This window comes from Empidonax traillii, unplaced genomic scaffold (assembly GCF_003031625.1).
Source record: "Empidonax traillii isolate 1590-97213 ecotype Southwest subspecies unplaced genomic scaffold, ASM303162v1 scaffold522:size797397, whole genome shotgun sequence".
Taxonomy (NCBI): domain Eukaryota; kingdom Metazoa; phylum Chordata; class Aves; order Passeriformes; family Tyrannidae; genus Empidonax; species Empidonax traillii.
Window position 1 is genome coordinate 173,412 of NW_020955715.1, and position 11,577 is coordinate 184,988.

General features: G+C 35.2%; 1 long non-coding RNA gene across 1 annotated transcript; it reads right to left on the reverse strand.

Annotated features, from left to right (window-relative positions):
- Positions 1–212: 212 nt before the first annotated feature.
- On the reverse strand, positions 213–11,189 carry LOC114064172. The gene is made up of 4 exons (XR_003572697.1): positions 11,118–11,189; positions 9,092–9,294; positions 4,264–4,311; positions 213–261 (listed from the first exon to the last, which is right to left on the reverse strand). It is a non-coding gene; the product is annotated as an uncharacterized LOC114064172 (long non-coding RNA).
- Positions 11,190–11,577: the final 388 nt, after the last annotated feature.

The following is an 11,577-nucleotide window of genomic DNA, read 5'->3' on the forward strand; positions in this document are numbered from 1 at the left end:
ATTGACAGAGCAAAGGGGGAGACAGCAGATCTTTGCCTCGCTTCCTTATGAGATGCTCAGAAAGCACAGTGTAGGCATATCCTGGGACTTAAAGCTTTTTAAATTGCATTTAACTGCATTTGAAATTATTAGTATAATGTTACCCAAATTAGCTATTGAAAATTTTAAGTTCTACATATCTAAAAGAGTATGTAGGATAATGTGCCATATTGTTTTACACTGGTTCTGCTTTTGAGGTTTCATTTGAGATGGGAGGCTAGCCTGGAACAAATAAGTATACATGAATAAAACTGTACCTTTAATTCAAGCAAAAATATGTTCTTTCTGCATTTCAGCCACTGCAGTGCCAGCCAGAAAATGAAAGTGATAGAGAAAAGACATGAAACAAAAATGAAGTTTACTAGCCTATTTTCATGGAATATGGTGCCTTTTTACCTTTCTGCATTACCAGTCAAAACTGATTTCATTAGTGAATCATTTTCTAAAATGTAAGGTCATATTACAGAACAGTTTATTATATGTGCATGTAAAACTTGTAGCATCTTCCAAAAAAAGGAACAATCCAGCATGTAAGATTGCCTTCTCCTCAGAGTACTTTTATTTCTCAATGTGTTTGTTCCTATACATCCTTTTATTTTTTGTGTGTATATTTCACTCTCTTGCTGTAAACATTGCCCCACAGTTGGATACACAAAATTAAATCATTTAATGGATTTGTGGTTCAGATGATTGAGGTCCCTGGGTCTCTGCACTCCTGGCAGCCATCTTATTTGGTCTGTTACTGTCATTCACTGTCATTTCCACTTGGCTGGTGCCTGTGACAGGTCAGATTACGGGATGTGTTCAAAATATGATATGAAAGAGAGGACTGTGATTCTGATACTGATGGGTAGTGCTCTGCTTGCTAAAGCTATCTGTGGAGATCTTGCTAAATGCAGTTTCCTCAGGCTCTTTGGGGAGTCAGTGAAAGTGATGCTAAATAGAGGAATCATCTATATTCACTTACTGATAAGCCGATGTTTTCTGAAATAGGGTTCCCATACATGGGTATTATTAAAGGCAGGAGCTAGTTTACTGATGCAGGATTCTTTTAAAATAAGTAGCATTTTAAAACAATTTGAGTAACTTTTCATCTATCTTTTGTACATTTACTTTGCAGAGTTCTGTTCTGTTTAGATAAACAATTTAAGGTTTTGGACTGTTAGATTAATTCTTTGATCTTTCTCTACTTTCTCTACCAGAACTGCTCCATTTTCTTACACAATAGCTATAAAATTCAGAGAATATGTCAGGGTTTGGGATTTTTTTTTTTATAACAGTTTAGTGAAAGAGCTCAAAATATTTAATATGTGAGTTATTAAAGAACTTGACAGATTGTGGAAGAACTTGGAACAAATCAGAATTAGTAGCTCTCTGATTCAGGGACAGATACGGCAGCAGCTTCAGCAACTGCAGTAAGTGCATTACTGTGATTCTAAGCAGATTTATAAAAGTAAAATAAAAATATGTTGGTTTTGTATTAATAAAAGAAAAATCTAGTTCTGGATGAAACTAGAATTGTAAGTAAAAATAGTGACATCTCAAGGGATCAGTACTAACCTGAATTTTTTTTTTTGTTTAGTAGAACTTATGAAAAAAAAAGAGTATATGTATTTCTGTAAGAAATATCTCTGAGTTACCATGGGATTTTGTAGCTCATTTCATCCAAAGTGTAAAGCCACATTTATTGGCAATTCAGCATAAAATGTAAATGGGAAATTCACATTTCACATAAAATATGAAATGGGATGAAGTTAGCCAATTTGTCTTGCTGTCAGAGTAAAGATAATAAATTACCTAGCTTGTCACTACTATAAGGGAAGTAATGTAGATTACATAGCATTAAAAATTGTTAAAATCATGACATATATGTAGTAGGACATCTACAAATTAACAAACCTAACTCCTAAAAGTTCTATCTTCTCCATTCCAAGTAGTTTGTAGGGTTGTTTTTTTTTGTTTGTTTGGTTGGTTGATTGGTTTTTTGTTTGTTGGTTTTTTTTAATCCAGAACTGCTTCATATGTTATAGGAAAGAATTTTACTATCTGCAGTTTTGTAAGGAAGATCATGACTGTAAAAACCTTCTTTTTTCAAGAACTTAGAGTGCATGCTTCTGACCACAGAAGTTGTAACTTGTGCTGTTTTCACATCAAGAAGGAATGTGATTAAAATAAATTAGACTTTCTTTTACATTCACATGTGGTTAATATGATTTCTAAAACTATTTCTATGCTCTCCATGTACAATTATAATGTATAAGATACCAAAATATCATTCCACAAAATAGCTGAATTTCTTTCGCTAAAGAATATTTTGGGAAAACCTAAAATGCACTACAGAGGATGTATGGAGACTCATTTTCCATTATAAACAAGTTCTTTCTGACAAATGTTTCAGAGAAACTTCAGCTTATTTGATTTCAAAACTCTAAATGCTGCAGAAAAATGTGTAGCTTATGGCACTGGAGCCTGTCTATCAAAAGGCCTCATCTCTGATGCAGGTTTCTGCTATCTGATGGTTTGGACTCAGAAAAGTAAAGAGCAAGTCATGAAAGAAATTGATGCACTTGATGAATTATATATTAACACTAAAATACTGTGAAGAAAAATATTCTAAGAAAATATTCTAAAGGCATTTGTAAGGACTAATTTGAAAAGAACAGTAAGTAAAGTGGCTTTTTTATTATTATTTGTATAGACTCAAGATGAAGAAGTTTCTAAATATTTCTTATACATGATGTTTCTCCTCTTGTGCCCATTACTCTACATATCTTTTTCTCCTCACAGAAGCCCAGAACTTACTTTCTATTTCTCTCATGTCTTCACCTTGCCTCATGGGATCATACTGGGCTCTGGAGAATATGAATGTCTTAGCAAATCCTTCTGCTTTAGAAAAGAGATGCCAATGAATATCTCTGAAACTCTATTAATATGCTTTCTTTCAACTGTGACCTGGCAGTGTGAAGAGAATGTAAAGGAGTGGAGCTGGTTCCATTGACAAACTTCTTCAATGTACCACTGAATTCTACTTACATAGAGTCAAATTTAGAACGGGCAACTGATAAACCCTGATCAAAAAACTTTGGCATGTATTAGAAACCTTCAGCTTTCTTGTAATTTTACCACAAAAAGCCTACCACAGTCTATTTCCCCCACTTAAAGCTAGAGGGCTTAGGGAAAGGGAATATGGTGCCTTTACATGGTGTCTTCATCTCTCACAAACCTTTCTACATTCAGCAGAAAAAAATATGTGTGTGTGTATTGGAAGATCTGGAGGAAGGCAAGAGGGTAAGGGCTTCTTCACAGACCAAATGGAGATCATTCTTTTAGGTATCAGGTATGAATTAATGAATTTTTCAAAGCAAAAAGATTTCAGTAGATAATGCTGATATTTGTGTCATGTCACCTGACTATATAAAACTTTTTACCTGCATTTCATGTTATGTAATATGATAAGTTTCAACAGAAATTCAAATTACAATCATATGAACTCCCTTCTGGTATGGTACATCATGTAAGTCTGAAACCATGTGCTGGCATTAATAAACAGCAAATTGATACCTGCAAGAAGACAGTAATTTCATTATTAGTAATTTCTTTGCTAAGAGACATAATCCACTTTCCACTTCTCTACCTTGTATTAAAGATGAAACAGAATTGTATTTTTACAGTTATTGTACCTAGAGAAAATTAATGTCTTCTCTGCTGAAAAATTCAAACCTTATATTTTTCCTCTTCCAAATCTTGCAGGAATATTTTATCAATGACTTCAAAGGCGGTAAAAGAATTATTATAATCAGGCAGTTTATGCTACATGAATGCTCAGAACTTAAGAAAGATATAAGTTATTTATTCAGTTATTTTCTGTCTAACAGAATCAAGACTTTATGCACTGCATAATTTAGAACTTAGTAGGAAAACATATGACTTGCTAAAATTATTATTTTCTCCTGTTTTAATTAAGAATCTCACTGCAAGCCTTACTCTGTTCATCTAAGCATATGCCTTCCAGACCCTCATCCAAAAGGACCCTTTTTTAAAAATTAATAAAATTACTCTTTTATTTATTTTTTCTGGAGTTTATGTCCCTTCTTAAGTGCTTTGATAAATCAGACCCTATAGAAGGGTTTAGTAATTTTAGGATTAGCATTGCAAGTTTTAGGAGGTCTTACAATGACTCAGATCACTTGAAAAAAATCTTCTGGATTCTGCTGTAAATTTTACTTGTTGAGGGGCAGATTTCCACTCTGAAAATAAAATTACATCATCAGCCTGTACAAGACACTGCATTAGATACATTTTAAGAATAAGTGAAAAAGTGCTTGCTCTTTCTCCCTTGATGCCAGTTGGAAGAAGGGATGCTGGTGGGGAGAAGAGCTCTGCACCTGCCTGAACTAGGAAGTAAGCAGATCCCCGTACTGGAACTTCACTGTGTTCATTGAGAAACTCTTAAATCTGTCCTACAACCTAACGAGCTAACACTCTTCCAAACCAGCACCAGTCTGGAGTCAGTGTGGCAAGGTGACTGTCCTCAGCAGACAGTATGCATCTAGCCATCTGTTCTCCATGCTGATGGCATGTGTTCATAGTGTCTTATGCCAATAGTCCTCAGTGCTAACGAATGGTCTCAGGAACATTTAATTTACTTCTATGGATGTGGCTTCCAATCCTCATATATTACATGCCCAGATTTAGTTTAATGTTAAAAAGAAGAAATTCTTTCTCTAAAGTTATTTACTCATTCACAGAAAGCTGCTTGTAAGTTTCTAGGACTGAGCAAGTAATGTTACCAATGCTAAATATCCATCACACAGAGAAGTATAGACAGATCAAGGCAACTGTTCCTTTGCTAACAAGCCACATTTGACATGTGGTGCTCTTCAGTTTTGTTTATGTATTGGTTATTCTCTACCATTTTCTGTAAGTTTTCTGCAGACTGTAAAAAGAAAGTGTGCAAACTGTAGAATTTGAAACATTTTTTATTTTTCTTATTGGCCTACAAATGCAATGTAACTCTGTAATAGTTCCAACCCTCCTACCATGGGCAGGGACATTTTGAATAGACCATATTAGTCAGAGTTCCATCCAACCTGTCCTTCAACACTTCCAGGGATGGGAACATCCATAACTTCTCCGGGCAACCTTTTCCAGTGCTTCAACATACCAATAGTAAAGAATTTCTTCCTAATATCTAATCTAAACCTACTCTCTTTCATTTTGAAGTCATTCCCCCTTGTCCTGTCACTGAATACTCTTGTAAATAGTTGCTTACAAATAGCCTATGGTACCTCAAGTCCTTCATTAATTTTTATAGAACTTCATAGTAACAGATAATTACGTAGTGAATAATGGGAACTTCCCATCATTTAGCTCTCGACTTGCTCTTACTAACTGCCCACAGTCACTTTATGTAGGATTGACTGGTGTGAGGTAAGTGATGTGTAAGCTTTCTACTTTCTCACTATGCAGACATCTGCACACCTGGGCACAGTTTACATGATTTTGGAGCTTCACAATAGACAGACATAAGTTTAGCTGAAGTAAAAGTCATATTGTGCGATTTTTCTTCCATGGTAGACTATGAAGCAATAGATGGAAGGGAAAAATTTTGTCAACATCTCTACTCACCATCTGCCAAGCTCCATTTATAAGAAGCTGATGTGACAAGGAACAAAGATTGAACAGTGACATAGTAGTGACGTTTCCAGTCTCTTTTTGGACAACACAGTTAAATGTTTCTGATAATCTTAAACTTGTTTTCACCTTCTCTCTCTGTCATAGTTAGTATTCAGCTGCCTTCACTATTTTCCAGACATCTAACTTTACTTCAATGGTTGATTTTTTTCTTTTCTTTTGCTTCAAAATAGCCAGTACCTTTGTAACATTTCCACTTTGAAAACTGTAATAAATTTGTGGTGCCTTTTAAATCCATCAAGAGCAAGTTATCATGTAAGAAAACAACTATTTTTGCAGTTATTCTATTCAGTTTTCTTTTGGTTGTATAAGTCATTGTCACTGTTCTCTGAGACTGTTCAACGTGTCAGAGATAATAATATTTGCTTGAGTTTTTATACCCAATTAAGTTTTACTTTCTGACAGTATTTCATAAAATCTCTAGTTTATTTCTCTTAATGTGGTAGCTAGTAGAACATGGCAAAATCCTATTGCCTTTTGTTCTAGCAATTTTTATATCTAAGGAAAAGAATTTCCTTGGTTCTGCTTTTACACATTTTTCTTAGTAGATAATATCTTCTATAAAACCAGAATTGTTCTTGAACACTGATACTTGTCAATATATGATTATTACTTTAGAAAAAAAATTATATTTACATATAATACAATGGTCTGCACAAAAATGCGGTTTTCCTAGAAATATGGGTTTTTTTTATTTCAAACATGAAATATGTTTCCAAAATTATAATTAAATGCATCATCAAATAGATCTTCCTGATACTGCATCTTAGAATTTCTTGAAGTATAAGAAGATCCCTTTGACAAGTACAATTATATGTCTGTTACTGTATCATACGTCAGCGGAAAACTTTCATGGAAATGAAAAGTTCACCTCTCATGTAACTTAATTTGGAACAAGGAATTGAAGTGTGCACATAAGTGGGGACTCCTCATTCTCTGAGGAGTCCAAGAAGCATCAGTTCTTGCCCTCTCAGGTACCTGATTTCAACTCTTGGATAGATAAGCAAAGTATTCAAAATGCTACTATGGTTATTATGTACGTGATACAATAAATCAGAAGTCTTAGAACAGGAAGTGCATAAACATTAGTTTTATTCTAGAGATTTTAAAATACACACCTGTTGAAATATTTAGTAAGTGCCTTGATTCTGAGAAAAATCTCAACTTACTCCTCCAGTTGAAAAATTAAAGCTAGCAAGGACAGAGAAAATAATTCATCTAAAATGAAAAAAGTAAAATATTAGTAAATTTAAAGAAAATCTGGGAAAGTGGGGTTGAGGTGGGATAAAATGCATTTTAGAACATCTAGAGAAAACCATCAAAGCTGGCACTGTAACTTTGTAACTCAGATGTTTTTCAGACAGACTTTCATAATACAAACATCACACAGAGACTTTAATGTGTGCTGGAAAACTAATATGTCTCACAGATTCATAATATAATAAAGGACTAGCCTATTGAATCATGTGTTATTTATTGTTCTCTGAGAAAGGAGCAGGGATTTTTTTGTATTACTTCCATAATGTGTTTTTCCAATAACCCTATAATGTTCTGTAGTGAGAGTTTTTAACTTTGAAATTGCTCTAACTTTACATTTGTACCAAAACTTCAGCAGAAGATTGTTTTGCTTCTAGAGTCTACTCTAACTGTAGGTGAAAAGGCAATGAAAGCACATACCAGCTGTGACAGGATTGCAGTCAATGCACCCTGATCATGTGTAGTCACCTGTGGATTAGAGATCCTGTTCATTTGATCACACTTATCCCCTGCTCTTTCCATTATCTGAGATACTAATGATTAAGTAGGCCATGCTGTTGGCCTTAGGAATAAAGAGCATCCCTTTCCCCCCTTGCCAAAATACCCATAGACAGAGGTAAGTCTAAGTGACTAGACCTCTCCTGCCTATTTTTGTGGCCACTGATGCTAGAATAGGAACCCCTTACCAAGAAGTGAAGATATGACTTTGGATTTGTAAACTTCTTTGGTATACTTTCAAAAGCAGTTGCTCGTGTTTCATACACTCAGTATATCATAGGAATGTAACCTGTAAGGCTCTTTCTAGCCCTTTCCTACTCAGAGACATGTAATCTCATTACATATTCAGAGTGTAAGATACTGTACATAAAAATGTTTAAAAAATAATTGACAGTATGAATTTTCTTCCATGTTTTTTCCCTACCATTGCCACTGTAAAATAATTTCAACACGTGTATCCTGAAGCTCAGATTTAGGGCCAGTGACATTTAGCAAAACATAGTAGATTTGATAAAATTTTGAAGATTTACCAGCATGCTGTAACTTTACAGTTCAAACCTGAAGTATAAAAAAATATAAAAATTGTTGTTATTCTCTAGTATTTTTCTTATTTCTTTTCCTGTCATTTTATTTCTGCTTCAGTATTACAACAAAAATACCATGTTATACAAAAGATGAGCCTGAATCCTCTTAAATCCCTTGCAAAAATGATCTTAAATAATCAATTTATTTCTAACATTTAAGTGCCATCCTAAATTCTAGTTCAAGCACAGCTACTTTTTTTACTGAAAAATACAGACTCAGATGTTCACAAAAGGACATAATTTATCTTAATGATGGTATGCTTGATGCATTACTGTACAGCACATGGAGGGCAGCAGTCCCACTGCTACCTGATATATAACTTCAGAGTCACAGGGAATGCAAACCTTGAAAGCTAAAGAACGACAGATAACAGGACAGGAAATATTTCACAGGCCAGTGTCAATAAACTGACACTCGCTTGTGGTCTGAATCACGGAACTCCAGGTAGAACTATAATAAAGAGCATATAAAGCTTTCCTTTCTTTTCTGAGCACACAAAAGGGAAAACTAAAGCAATGTCAGCTAGATGTATTAAGTGAATAACTTTCTTTTAATTATATTTTTTTAATAAAAGTAGAGATGCTATGTAGGAAAAAAATGTGAAACTACAGCACATGGAAGGGGGAAGAGAAGAATAAGATACACCCAGCTGGCATAAATGAACATAAATGAAATTAAGTTGCCTGAACAGCAGGAAACACAATTTGTGCCAGAAACTGTCAGACTGGTCTCATCTGTCTCTTAAACAAGGGTATCAATCACTGTCTCATCCCTGTCTTCAGTATGGTTTTTCTTACCTCCAGCTGGCTTTACTTCAGCAGTGGAGTCATAGTAGCTGAAATACACTGCTTTTCTTTCCTCATCTTTTGTTCTTCAGAATTTCAACTATTTTTGCCAGCTCTGAAAAAGTGTTATTCTGCCTATATAATTGAGCAATAAGCAGATCATGGACAGGATTAGACTCTATAGTGAGCACAGACTTTGATTGACACACATGAAATCTGTATTTCATTCTTACCTATGCAGTGCACATTGAAAAATCCATCCTTCTGTGCTTAACCTTCCCCCATATGCAAGATCTCCACTTGTATGCAGAAGCCTTCCTTATTGATTATGAATTTCTCTCTCACAATCTATACATTTTGCATGTATTCATACATGTAATACTTATAACAGTCAAAGGCTTAATCTTCCATGCCATGTATTTTAGATGTCTGTAATCTGGGAAGAGGCAAGGGATACTTATTTAGAGAAAGAATGAAGTGTTACATTATTGTGCATACACAGAAAATATGCAATTGCAGGACTGTTGTCTGTTCAGGATCTTAAATTATTAGGTTATAATACAGGAGTTAACATCAGGGAACACTGAAAGCATTCTAATTTGTAAGGGAAAGCAAACCAGGAGCTAAGGGTGGCAGCAAGGAAGGCAGGGCAGTGATCTCACTGCCAAGGTCTCAGAAGCAAAGTACCCAGACGAGAGAGGAGCAGAGCAGTATCCAGGGTCAGCTATCTGGCAAATTCACAGTGATGATGCAGGTCTGAAGTCAAGCCAGGATGCTGCAGGTCAGTGTCCTGATCCAGATCAACAGGGTACAGATGGCAAGCAGAGGCATGGATGCAGTGTAGCTCAGACAGGGACCACAGCTGAGTGGCTCAGGATAAATGCAGCTCCTAGATGAAAGGGGTCCAGTCCCTGCTCTGGGATCCTCTAACAGCCCTGTGTCAAACAGCATCAAGGCCAGGTGTCTGCTCTATTACAGCTGACCTTGAGCCCTCACTACCAAGTCCCCAGGATGATGGCAGAACTCACTCAGGGCTTGGGCACTTAGTGAGTAAATAATGTGGTTAAAATCTACTTGAATTTGTCTCTGTAATATATGTCATTTTATAAGTACGTGATAAATTGTATTGAACAGTATACACTGAAATAAGTGGAACAATTTGCATAGAAAGATATAGATAAGCATTACTCAAGTTACTACTAAAAAGAATGGCAGACTGACTTCTCTATTTGTGTTTGAAGTACTCTTACACCTTAGCAGGGGTAATTTTCACAGAGTTCTTTGTGACAAAAGTGGCAAACACCAAAACCTTCAAGATATTTCTTAATCAGATATGCTTTTCAGAAAAAGACCTATTGATTCATAACGAGTAACGACTCAACCCCAGAAGTCATTAGTAGATCAATTCAGGAAGATTACCTTCGACTTTAGTAGTAATTCCATGCATGAATGGTCTAAATGATCAGCCTGGCAAGATACCATGTTTGCTTACCATTTAGAAATTACTATATGACTAACAGCTATAATCTATGAAATAGCTCCAAAAGCTTTCTGCCGCTATGTCTAATACTTTAGTGGCTCTGATTAGACCACGTGAATTTCTGGATTCTAAATTGCTATGTGTTTTCCTATGACTTAGACCTTTCAAAGCTAATCCTGTTAAATTCAGATCATGGATGGTACTGACACGTCGTTTTTCAACTTGGTAGATTTTCTGAAAACTGCACTTCATCAGAGATACAGGACAGCAGGACATTGATAACAGCAATGCTGCAAAAGAACACGTATTGCTTACAGAAAGCACTTTCACTTTGCTTTGTTAGGTGATAACATTTAAGCTGATGTAGGAATATTGTGAAATTGCCTGCTTTGTATGCATAGTAACTACTTCCAAATGCAATTTTTTCATCACTACAAAATATCAGTAACTCCTTTTGGAAAGTTGGAACTACCCACTAGAGCTTTCTTTCAAGTGCCAGATATCAGAACAATGACATCACAGCAGGGTACATCACAGAAAATAGTATAAGTGAGTGTATCTTTCAGGCTGATAGTCAGAAATTAATAAATAAAGAAACATTCAATATTATTGATGGGACATCTCAAACCAAGAGCTTGGAAGCTGTTCTCTGATGTCAGGGGCTTATGATGATTATTGACTTATCTTTTTTGATTTAAGGAAGACTATACCACTAATGCATTTTTCAGAACCTTTTTAATATTTGATCAAGGATAAAGTAGATTATACTTCAAACTTACTTGGAATAGTGCAGTAAGATGCAAATGCTGAATAAAAATTCAGTGAAAACTTTGATTGCTGTTAAAAGAGAGATTACAACTGTAATGGTCCATCAGATTTCCACTATTATTAGGGAAAACTGCAGGTATACCTGTTTTACGGGACTCTTAATTAAGATGTCATCAATTATGAATAGAGAGAAGTCAAAAACACACCCTATTTTCTCCTCATCTGCTCTGTGCATTGCCAGGGCTGCAAAGAAAGTGGACAGGATCTAACACAGAATTTAAGCTTATGTCAGGAACAAAAACATTACTAAATGAATGTTAAATATGTTTTAATGATTGAGGGGGCACTGTAGAATCACATTAGTATTATCTATTTGGTATGGCTTCTTGTGAGGGAAGAGAATAGCTTTCACCAGCTTGAACAACTGTGAAAAAACGTACCAGCAATAGTTAAATTAAATTGTTTTTTAGA